The 21990-nt window shown below is 46.5% G+C and overlaps 1 pseudogene; it reads right to left on the bottom strand.

The window, feature by feature from the left end:
• The window catches only part of LOC124010738, an 82899-nt pseudogene that overhangs the window by 29838 nt on the left and 31071 nt on the right, over nt 1-21990 (bottom strand).

The raw sequence follows: 21990 nt of genomic DNA, 5'->3' as shown, positions 1-21990 counted from the left end.
TCATCTCCCTCTCCTGTTACTCCTCTCTCATCTCCCTCTCCTGTTACTCTCACACCCCTCTCCTGTTACTCTCTCACCCCCTCTCCTGTTACTCTCTCACCCCCTCTCCTGTTACTCTCTCACCCCCTCTCCTGTTACTCTTCTCTCATCTCCTTCAACTCTATCTTCATCCTCCTCTACCTCTCTCTCTCACCTGCCGGGTGGTGCAGACGGGGTAAAGGCGTTGGTTCCACAGGTAAAGATCCGCCTCCCGGTGATAAGCAGGACCCGGATGTAGTTCTGACATTCATCCTGTGGGGACGGGAACACGGGAGGTCAAAGATGTCATAACACCACCATGCAATAGTCTATTCATTTCTTCCTGGACAAGGTTAGTACAGCTTCTAGTACACTTCATTGAACCTATCTAAATATCTCTGGTGAGGGCAGCCCCTTTAATGTAGATTTCTACCAGTCGTCTGTCTTTCTCTATCTAAATATCTCTGGTGAGGGCAGCCCCTTTAATGTAGAATTCTACCAGTCGTCTGTCTTTATCTAAATATCTCTGGTGAGGGCAGCCCCTTTAATGTAAAATTCTACCAGTCGTCTGTCTTTCTCTATCTAAATGTCTCTGGTGAGGGCACCCCCTTTAATGTAGAATTCTACCAGTCGTCTGTCTTTCTCTATCTAAATGTCTCTGGTGAGGGCAGGCCCTTTAATGAAGAATTCTATCAGTCGTCTGTCTTTCTCTATCTAAATGTCTCTGGTGAGGGCAGCCGCTTTAATGTAGAGTTCTACCAGTCGTCTGTCTTTATCTAAATATCTCTGGTGAGGGCAGCCGCTTTAATGTAGAATTCTACCAGTCGTCTGTCTTTATCTAAATATCTCTGGTGAGGGCAGCCCCTTTAATGTAGAATTCTACCAGTCGTCTGTCTTTCTCTATCTAAATGTCTCCGGTGAGGGCAGCCCCTTTAATGTAGAATTCTACCAGTCGTCTGTCTTTATGGTCCTTCTGTAGCTCAGTTGGTAGAGCATGGCGCTTGTAACGCCAGGGTAGTGGGTTCGATTCCCGGGACCACCCATACGTAGAATGTATGCACACATGACTGTAAGTCGCTTTGGATAAAAGCGTCTGCTAAATGGCATATATATTATTATATTATCTAAATATCTCTGGTGAGGGCAGCCGCTTTAATGTAGAATTCTACCAGTCGTCTGTCTTTATCTAAATATCTCTGGTGAGGGCAGCCCCTTTAATGTAGAATTCTACCAGTCGTCTGTCTTTCTCTATCTAAATGTCTCCGGTGAGGGCAGCCCCTTTAATGTAGAATTCTACCAGTCGTCTGTCTTTATCTAAATATCTCTGGTGAGGGCAGTCGCTTTAATGTAGAATTCTACCAGTCGTCTGTCTTTATCTAAATATCTCTGGTGAGGGCAGCCCCTTTAATGTAGAATTCTACCAGTCGTCTGTCTTTCTCTATCTAAATGTCTCCGGTGAGGGCAGCCCCTTTAATGTAGAATTCTACCAGTCGTCTGTCTTTATCTAAATATCTCTGGTGAGGGCAGTCGCTTTAATGTAGAATTCTACCAGTCGTCTGTCTTTATCTAAATATCTCTGGTGAGGGCAGCCCCTTTAATGTAGAATTCTACCAGTCGTCTGTCTTTCTCTATCTAAATGTCTCCGGTGAGGGCAGCCCCTTTAATGTAGAATTCTACCAGTCGTCTGTCTTTATCTAAATATCTCTGGTGAGGGCAGTCGCTTTAATGTAGAATTCTACCAGTCGTCTGTCTTTATCTAAATATCTCTGGTGAGGGCAGCCCCTTTAATGTAGAATTCTACCAGTCGTCTGTCTTTATCTAAATATCTCTGGTGGGGGCAGCCGCTTAATCTAGAATTCTACCAGTCGTCTGTCTTTATCTAAATATCTCTGATGAGGGCAGCCGCTTCATGTAGAATTCTACCAGTCGTCTGTCTTTATCTAAATATCTCTGGTGAAGGCAGCCGCTTAATGTAGAATTCTACCAGTCGTCTGTCTTTATCTAAATATCTCTGGTGAAGGCAGCCGCTTTAATGTAGAATTCTACCAGTCGTCTGTCTTTCTCTATTTAAAGTGTCCAGAACTGCCAGACAGCTATAATACCTCTGTCTTTCCTTTGCTCTGACAGGACCGCTTGGTGTCTTCATCTGGTCCCCATTCTACTGCCTAGAGAAGAAAATTACATTTAAAAAATGACATATAAACGTGTGCACAATAACGTGGACAGAATGTGTAGATTGGATCCTTGCTAAATCAGATTAGTATGGGATATGTACTGTATATACTACTATACATACACATACACAAAAAGTATGTGGACACCTTTTTTAATCAACACCCGTTGCTGACAGGTGTATAAAATTCAGCGCACAGTCATGCAATCTCCATAGACAAACATTGGCAGTAGAATGATCCATACTGACTTTCAACGTGGCACCATCATAGGATGCCACCTTTCCAACAAGTCAGTTCATCAAATTTCTGCCTTGCTAGAGCTGCCCCGGTCAAATGTAAGTGCTGTTATTGTGAAGTGGAACGTCTAGGAGCAACAATGGCTCAGCCGTGAAGTGGTAGACCACACAAGCTTACAGAACGGACCGCCGAGTGCTGAAGTGTGTTGTGCGTAAAAATACACTGTCCTCGATTGCAGTCAATCACTCCAGTCTAATCACCATGGTTACTCCCCAACTCAATCACTCCAGTCTAATCACCATGGTTACTCCCCACTCAATCACTCCAGTCTAATCACCATGGCTACTCCCCCCAACTCAATCACTCAGTCTAATCACCATGGTTACTCCCCCCAACTCAATCACTCCAGTCTAATCACCATGGCTACAACAATTGGATCTTGACCACAGGACAAACAAAAACAAAAACACAAGTCATCCAGCTAACACAAAATGTTCGAACAACATTTGCACATGGTTCCCCTATTTTGCATAGAACTTTCCAAGGAATAGTTTTTTGGGTTCAGTAAGGAAGCCTAGTGGTTAGAGCGTTGGCCTAGTAACCGAAAGTTTGCAAAATCGAATCCCAGAGAAGACAAGGTAAAAAATCTGTTGTTCTTCCCCTGAACAGGCAGTTAACCCACTGTTCCTAGGCTGTCATTGTAAACAAGAATTTGTTCTTAAATGACTTGCCTAGTTAAATAAAGGTCAAATAAAGGTTAAATAAAGGTAAAATAAAGGTAAATAAATAATCAGGCATAAGAATAGTAGTATAATTAAACTGTATTCTCTGTTCCTACAGTTTCATTGTGGTCCTGAGAGTGAAAAGCAGCACCTCGTTTTGGGGGAAATGTTATCATAGTTCTGGGAAACTGACTGAAACTGTACATAATGGTTTGTTTACACCAATAATATCAGTGTAAACAAACGTAGTAAATACAATTGTGTGCACATCTCAAGGCCCAAAATTGCCACCCAAGACTGCAATTTAATTTCACTAAAATAGCTGATAAATAAACTGGTATCCTACCATTACAATGCTGACTGCACAAACTATTGACCTGCAAAAACGATTTCCTATTTCTTATTAAACCGATATATCTCTCAGACCCTCAAACTTAAGGGGAGTCCTTACACTGACACACCTTACAGTATACTGTAGCATTTCACTGTGCTTTACTTTGGAGCCACTGAAACTGGCCTCAGCCTCGTGAACGTTCACTGCTAAACTCCCACCAAGTCTTTCCCTCAGTCACCCCTGACAACAGAGCTCCCAAATCTACTTCTAAAGATCAGGGACAATGCGTGAATGAATGACCAAACTGAAAACTCTTCCCTGTGTTTGCATAATGCCATTGTGGCCACTGGTGCAGTGGTCGATTAAGGAGTTGGTTCTCAGAGGTGTCATTCATGGTTCGCTTGCTCTGATAGGCCGACCAGGGCCTCCAAAGTCACACGTCCCTCCCTCCCCCAGCCTGCTCCTTGTCCGTTCATTCAGTATAGCATTGATGAATGACATGAGACTCTTATTGAGACGGTCAGTGGGCTCATTGTTCAAGGACACTCCTAAGTACCTGGATGTATACTGACTACACTCCTTAAGTACCTGGATGTATACTGACTACACTCCTTAAGTACCTGGATGTATACTGACTACACTCCTTAAGTAACTGGATGTGTACTGACTACACTCCTTAAGTACCTGGATGTGTACTGACTACACTCCTTAAGTACCTGGATGTATACTGACTACACTCCTTAAGTACCTGGATGTATACTGACTACACTCCTTATGTACCTGGATGTATACTGACTACACTCCGTAAGTACCTGGATGTGTACTGACTACACTCCTTAAGTACCTGGATGTATACTGACTACACTCCTTAAGTACCTGGATGTATACTGACTACACTCCTTTAGTACCTGGATGTATACTGACTACACTCCTTAAGTACCTGGATGTATACTGACTACACTCCTTAAGTACCTGGATGTATACTGACTACACTCCTTAAGTACCTGGATGTATACTGACTACACTCCTTAAGTACCTGGATGTGTACTGACTACACTCCTTAAGTACCTGGATGTATACTGACTACACTCCTTAAGTACCTGGATGTATACTGACTACACTCCTTAAGTACCTGGATGTATACTGACTACACTCCTTAAGTACCTGGATGTATACTGACTACACTCCTTAAGTACCTGGATGTATACTGACTACACTCCTTAAGTACCTGGATGTATACTGACTACACTCCTTAAGTACCTGGATGTATACTGACTACACTCCTTAAGTACCTGGATGTATACTGACTACACTCCTTAAGTACCTGGATGTATACTGACTACACTCCTTAAGTACCTGGATGTGTACTGACAACACTCCTTAAGTACCTGGATGTATACTGACTACACTCCTTAAGTACCTGGATGTGTACTGACTACACTCCTTAAGTACCTGGATGTGTACTGACTACACTCCTTAAGTACCTGGATGTGTACTGACACCAAAGTTCAGTACTTTTTTAAGGCATGTTTAACATTTTTAATAATGGTACAGATGTAGGATCTTAATTTGAACCAGTTTGCTACAGAAGGAAAAAAATCCTGCAGCAAGAGGAAATGTTAATTATTATGTGGATTATAATTAATGGTCATCTTTGTAGCATATTAGCATTTTTCATCATGAATGTTGTTCTGGAGGCAGCGCTGTGGAGTGGTCACTCGCTAGCACAGCCACAAATTCATAAAATTGGATTTTAAACCTAACGCTTTCAAAGTGGAATTTACAAACTTCCGAAGCATTTTAAAACCTGAAATATACTACAAGTTCAAATTTCCTGCATAGCAGGAAAGTTCTCCTGAAAAGGGTGATCAAATTAAGATCCTACATCTGTATATTGAAATTGTAAAACGACCTTGTAAGAAATTATTTATGTTATTTGCTGTCATCCATGAACTTCCAAATTAAATCATAGTACCTTGTATCCATGGATACAAATGGATCATAATTCGTAGAGAAAAAACACTACAATCATAACATTAAAGGAGAGAGGTTCTTTGTAATATTCACAGTAATGTCCTTTACTTGTATACTGATGAAACGCAATTCATAGAGTTAATGACATATCAAGGAGCCATTGTAAGAGATGGAATATATTTATAATATCCCTAAGACAGACAGCCGGACGGCCAGATGGACAGGAAGACATTAGTGCAGCACTGTGACATTTCCAAAACAGCTTATTCAGATTGATTTTAGGGAGACGTTTGATGGGTATTATCCCAAGAAAGCAATGACGTGGCCCTCAGGACAAATCTGACAGAAAGTTCATGACTGACATCAAATTGATCAGCCATTTAGCAATGACAGGGTAGGGATCAGGGGAGGGAGAGGAGACAAGGGATAGAGAGAACGAGACAGAGAGAAAGAGAGCGCGATAGACAGACAGAGAGAGACAGACAGAGAGAGACAGAGAGAGAGAGAGAGCAAGACAGAGAGAAAGAGAGCGCGATAGACAGACAGAGAGAGACAGACAGAGAGAGACAGAGAGAGAGAGAGAGCAAGACAGAGAGAAAGAGAGCGCGATAGACAGAGAGAGAGAGACAGAGAGAGAGACAGAGAGAGAGAGAAAGACAGAGAGAAAGAGAGCGCGATAGACAGACAGAGAGAGACAGACAGAGACAGAGAGAGAGAGAGAAAGAGAGCGAGAGAGAGACAGAGAGAGAGAGATAGAGAGAGACAGAGAGAGAGAGAGAGAGAGAGACAGAGAGAGAGAGACAGAGAGAGAGAGACAGAGAGAGAGAGAGAGAGAGAGACAGAGAGAGAGAGACAGAGAGAGAGAGAGAGACAGAGAGAGAGAGAGACAGAGAGAGAGACAGAGAGAGAGACACAGAGAGAGAGAGACAGAGAGAGAGAGACAGAGAGAGAGAGACAGAGAGAGAGAGAGAGACAGAGAGAGAGAGAGAGAGAGACAGAGAGAGAGAGAGAGAGAAAGAGAGCGCGATAGACAGAGAGAGAGAGAGAGACAGAGAGAGAGAGAGAGAGAGACAGAGAGAGAGACAGAGAGAGAGAGAGAGACAGAGAGAGAGAGAGACAGAGAGAGAGAGAGACAGAGAGAGACAGAGAGAGAGAGAGAGAGACAGAGAGAGAGAGAGAGAGAGACAGAGAGAGAGAGACAGAGAGAGAGAGACACACAGAGAGAGAGAAACAGAGAGAGAGAAACAGAGAGAGAGAGACAGAGAGAGAGAGACAGAGAGAGAGAGACAGAGAGAGAGAGACAGAGAGAGAGAGAGAGAGAGACACAGAGAGAGAGAGAGACAGAGGGAGAGAGAAACAACCAGAGAGATTTATGTTTATTTATTTTCCCTTTTGTACTTTTGCACATAATCTGAATTTGACATTTATTTAGTAATTCTGTGAATGTAAAGTAAAGTTTACTGTTCATTTTTTTATTGTTTATTTCACTTTGACTTATTATCCATTTCACTTGCTTTGACAATGTAAACATGTGTTTCCCATGCCAATAAAGCCCCTTAAATTGAAATTGACAGAGAGCGAGTGGGTAGCTGGGTAGATCCCGTTCCTGTGTGATGTAACCCCTGGTAAACACCAATTTGGCCCAGTAAACCCTCAGTGTGTTGACATTCCTAACCCCCCCCCCCCCCCCCCCCCCTTACCCCACTAAGCCAAGGAACGGAGCCTACTGGCCAACAGTTACTCTGATGTGTCTGGTCTCTTCTACAATTTCAACAAACTATATGGTTGCCTAGCTACCATTTGGAAGAGTGAAAACAGCCCTAAGTAATGTGGTGTGTAATAACAGTGGGAGCATGGAGAGCTGTGAACGGCTTACCTGTAAGAGAGAAGCATTACTGAGACTCAGTCTGAAGAGGTGATTTCTGAAGATAGAGGAGAGAGAGTTCTAACCAACATGATGACCAACAACATTCTACATCAGTAAAAAACAAGCAAAAGTCTGTTGTGTTGGATGTGTGTGTACATGTAAAATATGTGGTCTGTGTGGGTTGTTGCACGTGTGTGTGTGTGTGTATGTGTCTGCTTTGGTTTGTGTGTGTGTGTGTGTGTGTGTGTGTGTGTGTGTGTGTGTGTGTGTGTGTGTGTGTGTGTGTGTGTGTGTGTGTGTGTGTGTGTGTGTGTGTGTGTGTGTGTGTGTGTGTGTGTGTGTGTGTGTGTGTGTGTGTCTCACCTAGCTCCCACAATCAGCTGGTTTCTGGTCAGGTCAAGGGTCAGCTGGGAAAAGTCCTTCACTCCGGGACGTGAGAATCCTGACATCCAGGGACTCAATGCTGAAAGGAGGAAGAGGAGGGAAGAGGAGGGAAGGAAGAAGAGAAGGATGAGGAGGTGAAACGAGTGTGAACATCCAGTCAGTTGGGAAGCCGACACTAAACGGTCGCTGGCTCAGGCCCTGCTCTGACTGTGTGAAATGTCTCTCCCTTGACACTTTACCTGGAACATAAGGATGAGCCTTTCAGCCTGTGTCATCAACTGACTTTTCACGAGGCATCAGTTCAAACCAGCTCCTGTAGATCCATTATGACAGTAGCAGGCTAACACAGTAGTAGCATGTTGACACATCTGTATCAAACCAGCTCCTGTAGATCCATTATGACAGTAGCAGGCTAACACAGTAGTAGCATGTTGACACATCTGTATCAAACCAGCTCCTGTAGATCCATTATGACAGTAGCAGGCTAACACAGTAGTAGCATGTTGACACATCTGTATCAAACCAGCTCCTGTAGATCCATTATGACAGTAGCAGGCTAACACAGTAGTAGCATGTTGACACATCTGTATCAAACCAGCTCCTGTAGATCCATTATGACAGTAGCAGGCTAACACAGTAGTAGCATGTTGACACATCTGTATCAAACCAGCTCCTGTAGATCCATTATGACAGTAGCATGTTGACACATCGGTATCATATTAAGATCAGTGCGACTGTGAGAGCAGGTGGCTCCTTGAGCCCTGTGCTGAAACGCATGCTGACCCTTACCAGAGGCTGAGCTAACGCTAGCCTGCTTCATTAGATGGAGAATGAGAGACAGAGGGAGAGTTAGGGGGAGGGAGAGAGAGAAAGAGAGAGACAGAGGGAGAGTTAGGGGGAGGGAGAGAGAGAGAGTGAGAGTGAGAGACAGAGGGAGAGTTAGGGAGGGAGAGAGAGAAAGAGAGTGAGAGACAGAGGAGAGTTAGGGGAGGGAGAGAGAAAGAGAGTGAGAGACAGAGGGAGAGTTAGGGGGAGGGAGAGAGAGAAAGAGAGTGAGAGACAGAGGGAGAGTTAGGGGGAGGGAGAGAGAGAAAGAGAGTGAGAGACAGAGGGAGAGTTAGGGGAGAGAGAGAGAGAGAGTGTGAGACAGAGGGAGAGTTAGGGGGAGGGAGAGAGAGAGAGAGTGAGAGACAGAGGGAGAGTTAGGGGGAGGGAGAGAGAGAAAGAGAGTGAGAGACAGAGGGAGAGTTAGGGGGAGGGAGAGAGAGAAAGAGAGTCAGAGACAGAAGGAGAGTTAGGGGGAGGGAGAGAGAGAAAGAGAGTGAGAGACAGAGGGAGAGTTAGGGGGAGGGAGAGAGAGAAAGAGAGTGAGAGACAGAGGGAGAGTTAGGGAGAGGGAGAGAGAGAGATGGAGAGTGAGAGACAGAGGGAGAGTTAGGGGGAGGGAGAGAGAGAGAGTGAGAGACAGAGGGAGAGTTAGGGGGAGGGAGAGAGAGAAAGAGAGTGAGAGACAGAGGAGAGTTAGGGGGAGGGAGAGAGAGAAAGAGAGTGAGAGACAGAGGGAGAGTTAGGGAGAGGGAGAGAGAGATGGAGAGTGAGAGACAGAGGGAGAGTTAGGGGGAGGGAGAGAGAGAGAGAGTGAGAGACAGAGGGAGAGTTAGGGGGAGGGAGAGAGAGAAAGAGAGTGAGAGACAGAGGGAGAGTTAGGGGGAGGGAGAGAGAGAAAGAGAGTGAGAGACAGAGGGAGAGTTAGGGGGAGGGAGAGAGAGAGAGGCGGGGGAGAAAAAAAGAGAGAGTGAGAGACAGAGGAAGACAGAGAGAGAGAGAGAGAGAGAGACAGAGGAAGACAGAGAGAGAGAGAGAGAGAGCGAGAGACAGAGGAAGACAGAGAGAGAGAGTGAGAGACAGGAAGACCGAGAGAGAGAGAGAGCGAGACAGAGGAAGACAGAGAGAGAGAGTGAGAGACAGAGGAAGACACAGAGAGAGAGTGAGAGACAGAGGAAGACCGAGAGAGAGAGAGAGCGAGAGACAGAGGAAGACAGAGAGAGAGAGTGAGAGACAGAGGAAGACACAGAGAGAGAGTGAGAGACAGAGGAAGACACAGAGAGAGAGTGAGAGACAGAGGAAGACCGAGAGAGAGAGAGAGAGAGAGAGAGAGAGAGAGAGACAGAGGAAGACAGAGAGAGAGAGTGAGAGACAGAGGAAGACCGAGAGAGAGAGAGAGAGAGAGAGAGAGCGAGAGACAGAGGAAGACAGAGAGAGAGCGAGAGACAGAGGAAGACAGAGAGAGAGAGTGAGAGACAGAGGAAGACACAGAGAGAGAGTGAGAGACAGAGGAAGACCGAGAGAGAGAGAGAGAGAGAGAGAGAGAGAGAGAGAGAGCGAGAGACAGAGGAAGACCGAGAGAGAGCGGGTGTTAGAGAGAAAGAGATGGGGGAGACAAAAAGGTCATTGGGGGAGGGAGGGATGTACCCAAAGCAATAAAGCCAGGGTTTGTTTTGGTGTCCTGATGTTAATGTAACTCGACACCCAGTCAAAACAGCCAACAGGCTCGGGACTCCAATAGAAAGACTGTTTGATGGGCAAATATAAACAGTTTAGCTTGGATGCGTCCAACTGGGGACTTTAAATTGAGGAGATCGAGACACAACTTCAAAACAAATGGGAAAAGTCAGAGAAGGCGAGCAAGACGTTCTCATATAGACGTGATATCAGCCTACACTAGATTCCTGCAATAAAGTTCAGTGTCCTGTATCTCAGCAACAGCTTAATATATAGATCATTTCTACAGACGACAGGTGATGTTAAGTGTATTTCAAAATCATAATAGTGTAATATAAAAAAGCCTCAGCCATTGAGATAGTATTGTAAAATGTGAAAGTCCACACCACTCCGCTAACAGACAGACTGTTAATCAGAACCACTAGTATCCCAAACCTCACACTGTTAAAACAGACCTTTGGTTCTTTGTCCATAAAATAATCTTAATGATCCCTCTGGGTAGGAATAATCTCCTTCAAAAATGAGAAATGTTATCCTGCATAAAGGTTAGTCCCTCTGAAACCTTTCAATGACGACGATATTAAAAATGACAAATGGCACATAACTTCTGACAGCATTCGTATCAAACCGTAAACATCCCCTTCTGGATAGAGTTGCTGCTGTACGCTGCTATGAGCTCTTTACAAGATGTCTAACCTACTTCTCACTAACACAATGTTGTGTAGTTGTGCCTGTTTCACACCAGGTCAGAACATGTAGTGGCTACAGTTGTATTCTCTAGTAGATGGATCAATGAATAAATATGTTGAATACTACTTTCATTTCTCATAGGGAAATGTGCAGCAACATACAGGCTTGACACAATGTCACTGGATCTGAACGGCTTCAAATGAAATGTTATTGGTCACATTCACATGGTTAGCAGATGTTATTGGTCACATACACATGGTTAGCAGATGTTATTGGTCACATACACACGGTTAGCAGATGTTATTGGTCACATACACATGGTTAGCAGATGTTATTGGTCACATACACATGGTTAGCAGATGTTATTGGTCACATACACATGGTTAGCCGATGTTATTGGTCACATACACATGGTTAGCAGATGTTATTGGTCACATACACACGGTTAGCAGATGTTATTGGTCACATACACATGGTTAGCAGATGTTATTGGTCACATACACATGGTTAGCAGATGTTATTGGTCACATACACATGGTTAACAGATGTTATTGGTCACATACACATGGTTAGCAGATGTTATTGGTCACATACACATGGTTAACAGATGTTATTGGTCACATACACATGGTTAGCAGATGTTATTGGTCACATACACACGGTTAGCAGATGTTATTGGTCACATACACATGGTTAGCAGATGTTATTGGTCACATACACACGGTTAGCAGATGTTATTGGTCACATACACATGGTTAGCAGATGTTATTGGTCACATACACACGGTTAGCAGATGTTATTGGTCACATACACATGGTTAGCAGATGTTATTGGTCACATACACATGGTTAGCAGATGTTATTGGTCACATACACGTGTTTAGCAGATGTTATTGGTCACATACACATGGTTAGCAGATGTTATTGGTCACATACACATGGTTAGCAGATGTTATTGGTCACATACACACGGTTAGCAGATGTTATTGGTCACATACACACGGTTAGCAGATGTTATTGGTCACATACACACGGTTAGCAGATGTTATTGGTCACATACACACGGTTAGCAGATGTTATTGGTCACATACACACGGTTAGCAGATGTTATTGGTCACATACACACGGTTAGCAGATGTTATTGGTCACATACACATGGTTAGCAGATGTTATTGGTCACATACACACGGTTAGCAGATGTTATTGGTCACATACACATGGTTAGCAGATGTTATTGGTCACATACACATGGTTAGCAGATGTTATTGGTCACATACACATGGTTAGCAGATGTTATTGGTCACATACACGTGTTTAGCAGATGTTATTGGTCACATACACATGGTTAGCAGATGTTATTGGTCACATACACATGATTAGCAGATGTTATTGGTCACATACACACGGTTAGCAGAAGTTATTGGTCACATACACACGGTTAGCAGATGTTATTGGTCACATACACACGGTTAGCAGATGTTATTGGTCACATACACACGGTTAGCAGATGTTATTGGTCACATACATACGGTTAGCAGATGTTATTGGTCACATACACACGGTTAGCAGATGTTATTGGTCACATACACAAGGTTAGCAGATGTTATTGGTCACATACACATGGTTAGCAGATGTTATTGGTCACATACACATGGTTAGCAGATGTTATTGGTCACATACACATGGTTAGCAGATGTTATTGGTCACATACACACGGTTAGCAGATGTTATTGGTCACATACACACGGTTAGCAGATGTTATTGGTCACATACACATGGTTAGCAGATGTTATTGGTCACATACACACGGTTAGCAGATGTTATTGGTCACATACACACGGTTAGCAGATGTTATTGGTCACATACACACGGTTAGCAGATGTTATTGGTCACATACACACGGTTAGCAGATGTTATTGGTCACATACACATGGTTAGCAGATGTTATTGGTTACATTCACATGGTTAGCATATGTTATTGGTCACATACGCACAGTTAGCAGATGTTATTGGTCACATACACATGGTTAGCAGATGTTATTGGTCACATACACATGGTTAGCAGATGTTATTGGTCACATACACATGGTTAGCATATGTTATTGGTCACATACACATGGTTAGCATATGTTATTGGTCACATACACATGGTTAGCAGATGTTATTGGTCACATACACATGGTTAGCAGATGTTATTGGTCACATACACATGGTTAGCAGATGTTATTGGTCACATACACATGGTTAGCAGATGTTATTGGGAGTGTAGCTAAATGCTTGTAAAAGGACTAGAAGCGAGGCAGCCCTCTCTGTCGACGCCATCTTTAAAAGGCTTCAGTCCAAAGCCATGTTTTTATACAGCGGGAGATGGACAACTGCTTCTTTTGTAGGCCTGCGATCAATTCCACCCCCAAAATATGTCAGTCACTGACAGCACGTGTCAGCTAACATGTTTTAGATTGGTAAGTTAGTCTTGCCAGCTATCTAAACTTGTAGTAATCATGGTTGAATTACCGACCGGGGCCCATTGATTTTATTAGTCAGTCTCACTCAGATCATATTAAAGACTGCAAACATTTCTCTCCACCCAAATGGCCAAATGTGAAGAATTGCAGGAAATAACTATAAAACGTTTAATTTTTCTCTCTGCTGTCATGAGAGGAAAAAAGTTGATGTCGGGTCGTCAACAAGCTGACTGCATGTTTTACATTTGTAAACAATTCTTATTTACAATGACGGTCTACCCCTCCCCTACCCCGGCCAAACCCTCCCCTACCCCGGCCAACCCCCTCCCCTACCCCAGCCAAACCCTCCCCTACCCCGGCCAACCCCCTCCCTACCCCGGCCAACCCCCTCCCTACCCCGGCCAAACTCTCCCCTACCCCGGCCAAACCCTCCCCTACCCCGACCAAACCCGGAGGACGCTGGGCCAATTTTCCACCGCCCTATGGGACTCTCAATCACAGCCGGTTGTGATACAGCCTGGAATCGAACCAGGGTGTCTGTAGTGACACCTCAAGATGAGATGCAGTGCCTTAGACCGCTGCGCTACTCAGGAACCCTGTGTGGGTACGCAGACCCACAAGCCACTCGGGAGCCCTGTGTGGGTAGGCAGACCCACAAGCCACTCGGGAGCCCTGTGTGGGTAGGCAGACCCACAAGCCACTCGGGAGCCCTGTGTGGGTAGGCAGACCCGCGAGCCACTCGGGAGCCCTGTGTGGGTAGGCAGACCCACAAGCCACTCGGGAGCCCTGTGTGGGTAGGCAGACCCACAAGCCACTCGGGAGCCCTGTGTGGGTAGGCAGACCCACAAGCCACTCGGGAGCCCTGTGTGGGTAGGCATACCCGAGAGCCACAATGGCCCCTCATGATGAGTTCAGATTTTCTTGTGGCCCCACCCACATCAGTTGCCCATCCGGTCTCCAGTAAGACAACAATAGCAGACAGCAGTGTTCCCTGAGGTACATAGTGATGCCAGTCTCAGCCACATTGAACCAGCATGTGACAAGTGTGACAAGTGTCTGATGATTGACAGTTGACTGACAGAACAGTTTACCATTCCCCCCTCTCTTCCTCCCCCACCTCCTCTCCTCAGACCCCTTTTAGAAACTACACCCCTGAGGGGGGAGCATCCTGGCAAAGGACAGACACTTTCTAACAGACATCCAAATGGAGTGGAAAGTAGTCTCTCTCTCTCTCTCTCTCTCTCTCTCTCTCTCTCTCTCTCTCTCTCTCTCTCTCTCTCTCTCTCTCTCTCTCTCTCTCTCTCTCTCTCTCTCTCTCTCTCTCTCTCTCTCTCTCTCTCTCTCTCTCTCTCTCTCTCTCTCTCTCTCTCTCTCTCTCTCTCTCTCTCTCTCTCTCTCTCTCTCTCTCTCTCTCTCTCTCTCTCTCTCGATAATGGAACCCTGAAAAGAGCTGACTGTGGAGGGAAGGAGCGAGGGAGGGTTTTGGGGATGAGAGAGAAAGAATAGACAACTCTCTTAAAAGGAAAAGGCTCAGAAATGAGACGAGTCCAATTATCTACAATCACAAAATGTTGCTGTCCTTTCGGTTTCTCTTGGGCCAGACCCATATAGCTGGCGTTCCGGGCAGAGGAGTGATTGAGAAGGATGAGGCTGCAGAATCCTCAGAGGAGATAGCAGTGAATAGCAAACCATTGTGAAACGTCTCATTGGAATGATGATGCTAGTGAGGAGTAAGTAGATTTACAAAATGGTATTGGAAATCTGTCAAATACTTTCGCTATGCTTGACTGAGCTGCCTGGAGCACCGTAACCAATTGCATACTCTTAAAAATGAAAACCCTGCCTACCCGGCACAACAGGCAAATGCTCAAAGTATCTAATGTGCTCACCTTTGTATGGGACGATGGGATGAACTTTCCTGGTACACTCCGGTAGGGGTGGGAACGGACTCTCAAAGTTGACCAATGGCTGCTGGCATAGACCGAGTGGCAGGCAGAGGAGCAGCACTAGACCAACGGGATGAAGGGACACAAACTCCCACAGAGACGTCGCCATGGTTACGGGGCCAACCACGCCCACCGTACCTCTAACTGGTCCTCACAGGACACACCTGAGGGAGGAAGGACAGAGCTGTCAGTCAAACATACACATGGCCAATGACGATTGATTATAACATACAGACAGCCAATCACCACTTAGACAGTAAAGTGCAGCGAAAGACAACTAGAACGACATTGTCTTCTGTATAAAATGTATTTGAGCTTTTAGATATTTTTACTCCTTGAAAGATATGAGAACTAAAGGTAGAAAGAGCAACGTGTCAACTGAACACCACAGACCATAGATCATACTATGTTTTACCTCTATGCCAGAATAGATCCATTTAACTAATCTGATCATTTCATTTAGTGACCCCAAGCCTTCCTGACCCCTGGGACTTGTACTTTTGACGGTTTTATGGGCTGGCCAATTGACACCTGTCTAGTGTGCTGACATTGTGCAGAGCTGGAGTGAGTGGCCACCAACGCTGACCCAAATGACATTAGCGGGGTCAAAGGTTATAGCAACACAACAGTAATTGAGCTACTCCCCCTATCCCAAACCCCAACATGCAAACTTATCCTGTCATTACTGATAATCACACACATTCATTCAAATGAAGGTAGACAAGCAGGGGTTGAGGGAACAGTGTGTGGTACGTAGATAGATATGCAGGGGTTGAGGGAACAGTGTGGTATGTAGATAGATATGCAGGGGTTGAGGGAACAGTGTGTGGTATGTAGATAGATATGCAGGGGTTGAGGGAACAGTGTGTGGTATGTAGATAGATATGCAGGGGTTGAGGGAACAGTGTGGTATGTAGATAGATATGCAGGGGTTGAGGGAACAGTGTGGTATGTAGATAGATATGCAGGGGTTGAGAGAACAGTGTGGTATGTAGATAGATATGCAGGGGTTGAGGGAACAGTGTGTGGTATGTAGATAGATATGCAGGGGTTGAGAGAACAGTGTGGTATGTAGATAGATATGCAGGGGTTGAGAGAACAGTGTGGTATGTAGATAGATATGCAGGGGTTGAGAGAACAGTGTGTGGTATGTAGATAGATATGCAGGGGTTGAGGGAACAGTGTGTGGTATGTAGATAGATATGCAGGGGTTGAGGGAACAGTGTGTGGTATGTAGATAGATATGCAGGGGTTGAGGGAACAGTGTGTGGTATGTAGATAGATATGCAGGGGTTGAGGGAACAGTGTGTGGTATGTAGATAGATATGCAGGGGTTGAGGGAACAGTGTGGTATGTAGATAGATATGCAGGGGTTGAGGGAACAGTGTGTGGTATGTAGATAGATATGCAGGGGTTGAGGGAACAGTGTGTGGTATGTAGATAGATATGCAGGGGTTGAGGGAACAGTGTGGTATGTAGATAGATATGCAGGGGTTGAGGGAACAGTGTGTGGTATGTAGATAGATATGCAGGGGTTGAGGGAACAGTGTGTGGTATGTAGATAGATATGCAGGGGTTGAGGGAACAGTGTGTGGTATGTAGATAGTTATGCAGGGGTTGAGGGAACAGTGTGTGGTATGTAGATAGATATGCAGGGGTTGAGGGAACAGTGTGTGGTATGTAGATAGATATGCAGGGGTTGAGGGAACAGTGTGTGGTATGTAGATAGATATGCAGGGGTTGAGGGAACAGTGTGTGGTATGTAGATAGATATGCAGGGGTTGAGGGAACAGTGTGGTATGTAGATAGATATGCAGGGGTTGAGGGAACAGTGTGGTATGTAGATAGATATGCAGGGGTTGAGGGAACAGTGTGGTATGTAGATAGATATGCAGGGGTTGAGAGAACAGTGTGTGGTATGTAGATAGTTATGCAGGGGTTGAGGGAACAGTGTGTGGTATGTAGATAGATATGCAGGGGTTGAGGGAACAGTGTGTGGTATGTAGATAGATATGCAGGGGTTGAGGGAACAGTGTGTGGTATGTAGATAGTTATGCAGGGGTTGAGGGAACAGTGTGTGGTATGTAGATAGATATGTAGGGGTTGAGGGAACAGTGTGGTATGTAGATAGATATGCAGGGGTTGAGGGAACAGTGTGTGGTATGTAGATAGATATGCAGGGGTTGAGAGAACAGTGTGGTATGTAGATAGATATGCAGGGATTGAGGGAACAGTGTGTGGTATGTAGATAGATATGCAGGGGTTGAGGGAACAGTGTGGTATGTAGATAGATATGCAGGGGTTGAGGGAACAGTGTGTGGTATGTAGATAGATATGCAGGGGTTGAGGGAACAGTGTGTGGTATGTAGATAGATATGCAGGGTTGGGGGAACAGTGTGTGGTATGTAGATAGATATGCAGGGGTTGAGGGAACAGTGTGGTATGTAGATAGATATGCAGGGGTTGAGGGAACAGTGTGTGGTATGTAGATAGATATGCAGGGATTGAGGGAACAGTGTGTGGTATGTAGATAGATATGCAGGGGTTGAGGGAACAGTGTGGTATGTAGATAGATATGCAGGGGTTGAGGGAACAGTGTGGTATGTAGATAGATATGCAGGGGTTGAGGGAACAGTGTGTGGTATGTAGATAGATATGCAGGGGTTGAGGGAACAGTGTGTGGTATGTATGTAGAATAGTTCAGTATATAATATTTTATTATAGAATAGTATAGTGTAGAATAGATTAGTATAGAATAGTTTAGTATAGAAAAGTTTAGTATAGAATAGTTTAGTGTAGAAAAGTTTAGTATAGAATAGAATACCGGAGCACCAAGTCTAGGACCAAAAGGCTCCTCAACAGCTTCTATCCCCAAGCCATAAGACTGCTGAACAATTCATAAAATCGCCACCGGACAATTTACATTCACCCCCCCCCCTTTATACACTGCTGCTACTCGCTGTTTGTTTGTTACCTATGCATAGTCACTTCGCCCCACCTATATTTACAGATTACCTCAACTAGCCTGTGCCCCCGCACACTGACTCGGTACAGGTGCCCCCTGTATATACCCCCCACACTGACTCGGTACAGGTGCCCCCTGTATATACCCCCACACTGACTCGGTACAGGTGCCCCCTGTATATACCCCCCACACTGACTCAGTACAGGTGCCCCCTGTATATACCCCACACACTGACTCGGTACAGGTGCCCCCTGTATATACCCCACACACTGACTCGGTACAGGTGCCCCCTGTATATACCCCCCACACTGACTCGGTACAGGTGCCCCCTGTATATACCCCCCACACTGACTCGGTACAGGTGCCCCCTGTATATACCCCCCACACTGACTCGGTACAGGTGCCCCCTGTATATACCCCCCACACTGACTCGGTAGCGGTGCCCCCTGTATATACCCCCACACTGACTCGGTATAGGTGCCCCCTGTATATACCCCCACACTGACTCGGTATAGGTGCTCCTGTATATACCCCCACACTGACTGGTACAGGTGCCCCCTGCATATACCCCCGCACACTGACTCGGTACAGGTGCCCCCCCTGTATATACCCCCGCACACTGACTCGGTACAGGTGCCCCCTGTATATACCCCCCACACTGACTCGGTACAGGTGCCCCCTGTATATACCCCCATACTGACTCGGTACAGGTGCCCCCTGTATACACCCCCCACACTGACTCGGTACCGGTGCCCCCTGTATATTCCCCACACACTGACTCGGTACAGGTGCCCCCTGTATATACCCCCACACTGACTCGGGACAGGTGCCACCTGTATATACCCCCCACACTGACTCAGTACAGGTGCCCCCTGTATATACCCCCACACTGACTCGGTACAGGTGCCCCCTGTATATACCCCCACTGACTCGGTACAGGTGCCCCCTGTATATACCCCCCACACTGACTCGGTACAGGTGCCCCCTGTATACCCCCACACTGACTCGGTACAGGTGCCCCCTGTATATACCCCCACACTGACTCGGTACAGGTGCCCCCTGTATATACCCCCACACTGACTCGGTACAGGTGCCCCTGTATATACCCCCACACTGACTCGGTACAGGTGCCCCTGTATATACACCCCACACTGACTCGGTACAGGTGCCCCCTGTATATACCCCCCACACTGACTCGGTACAGGTGCCCCCTGTATATACTCCCACACTGACTCGGTACAGGTGCCCCCTGTATATACCCCCCACACTGAATCGGTACAGGTGCCCCCTGTATATACCCCCCACACTGACTCGGTACAGGTGCCCCCTGTATATACCCCCCACACTGACTCGGTACAGGTGCCCCCTGTATATACCCCCACACTGACTCGGTACAGGTGCCCCCTGTATATACCCCCCACACTGACTCGGTACAGGTGCCCCCTGTATATACCCCCCACACTGACTCGGTACAGGTGCCCCCTGTATATACCCCCCACTGACTCGGTACAGGTGCCCCCTGTATATACCCCCCACACTGACTCGGTACAGGTGCCCCCTGTATATACCCCCCACACTGACTCGGTACAGGTGCCCCCTGTATATACCCCCCACACTGACTCGGTACAGGTGCCCCCTGTATATACCCCCACACTGACTCGGTACAGGTGCCCCCTGTATATACCCCCCACACTGACTCGGTACAGGTGCCCCCTGTATATACCCCCCACACTGACTCGGACCCCACAGTACAGGTGCCCCCTGTATATACCCCCACACTGACTCGGTACAGGTGCCCCCTGTATATACCCCCCACACTGACTCGGTACAGGTGCCCCCTGTATATACCCCCACACTGACTCGGTACAGGTGCCCCCTGTATACCCCCCACACTGACTCGGTACAGGTGCCCCCTGTATATACCCCCACACTGACTCGGTACAGGTGCCCCCTGTATATACCCCCCACACTGACTCGGTACAGGTGCCCCTGTATATACCCCCCACACTGACTCGGTACAGGTGCCCCCTGTATATACCCCCACACTGACTCGGTACAGGTGCCCCCTGTATATACCCCCCACACTGACTCGGTACAGGTGCCCCCTGTATATACCCCCACACTGACTCGGTACAGGTGCCCCCTGTATATACCCCCCACACTGACTCGGGTACAGGTGCCCCCTGTATATACCCCCACACTGACTCGGTACAGGTGCCCCCTGTATATACCCCCCACACTGGCTGGTACAGGTGCCCCCTGTATATACCCCCACACTGACTCGGTACAGGTGCCCCCTGTATATACCCCCACACTGACTCGGTACAGGTGCCCCTGTATATACCCCCCACACTGACTCGGTACAGGTGCCCCCTGTATATACACCCCACACTGACTCGGTACAGGTGCCCCCTGTATATACCCCCACACTGACTCGGTACAGGTGCCCCCTGTATATACCCCCACACTGACTCGGTACAGGTGCCCCCTGTATATACCCCACACTGACTCGGTACAGGTGCCCCCTGTATATACCCCCACACTGACTCGGTACAGGTGCCCCCTGTATATACCCCCACACTGACTCGGTACAGGTGCCCCCTGTATATACCCCCACTGACTCGGTACAGGTGCCCCCTGTATATACCCCCACACTGACTCGGGTACAGGTGCCCCCTGTATATACCCCCACATGACTCGGTACAGGTGCCCCCTGTATATACCCCCCACACTGACTCGGGTACAGGTGCCCCCTGTATATACCCCCACACTGACTCGGTACAGGTGCCCCCTGTATATACCCCCACACTGACTCGGTACAGGTGCCCCCTGTATATACCCCCACACTGACTCGGTACAGGTGCCCCTGTATATACCCCCACACTGACTCGGTACAGGTGCCCCCTGTATATACCCCCACACTGACTCGGTACAGGTGCCCCCTGTATACACCCCACACTGACTCGGTACAGGTGCCCCCTGTATATACCCCCCACACTGACTCGGTACAGGTGCCCCCTGTATATACCCCCACACTGACTCGGTACAGGTGCCCCTGTATATACCCCACACTGACTCGGCCTAGGTGCCCTGTATATACCCCCCACACTGACTCGGTACAGGTGCCCCTGTATATACCCCCACACTGACTCGGTACAGGTGCCCCCTGTATATACCCCCCACACTGACTGGTACAGGTGCCCCCTGTATATACCCCCCACACTGACTCGGTACAGGTGCCCCCTGTATATACCCCCACACTGACTCAGTGGGTGCCCCCTGTATATACCCCCCACACTGACTCGGTACAGGTGCCCCCTGTATATACCCCCACACTGACTCTTGCCGTTATTGTTATTTTATTTTGTGTTACCTTTTATTTTATTTTAGTCTACATCATAAATATTTTATTCTTCTTGAACTGCACTGTTGGTTAAAAAGGAGCTTGTAAGTAAGCATTTCACGCTAAAGTCTATACTTGTATTCGGAGCATGTAACAAATACCGTTTGATTTGATTTGAATAGTATAGAATAGTTTAGAATAGAATAGTATAGAATAGTCTAGAATAGAATACTGTAAAATAAGAATAGTATAGTATAGTCTAAAGTAGAATAGTGTAAGATAGAATAGTATAGAATAGTCTAGAATAGAATAGTGTAAAATAGAATAGAATAGTCTAGAATAGAATACTGTAAAATAGAATAGTATAGTA

The sequence above is a fragment of the Oncorhynchus gorbuscha genome, linkage group LG23, assembly GCF_021184085.1.
Source record: "Oncorhynchus gorbuscha isolate QuinsamMale2020 ecotype Even-year linkage group LG23, OgorEven_v1.0, whole genome shotgun sequence".
Lineage (NCBI taxonomy): Eukaryota > Metazoa > Chordata > Actinopteri > Salmoniformes > Salmonidae > Oncorhynchus > Oncorhynchus gorbuscha.
The sequence above is the reverse complement of the archived record's forward strand: the minus strand, read 5'-3'. Positions and strand labels throughout refer to the sequence as shown.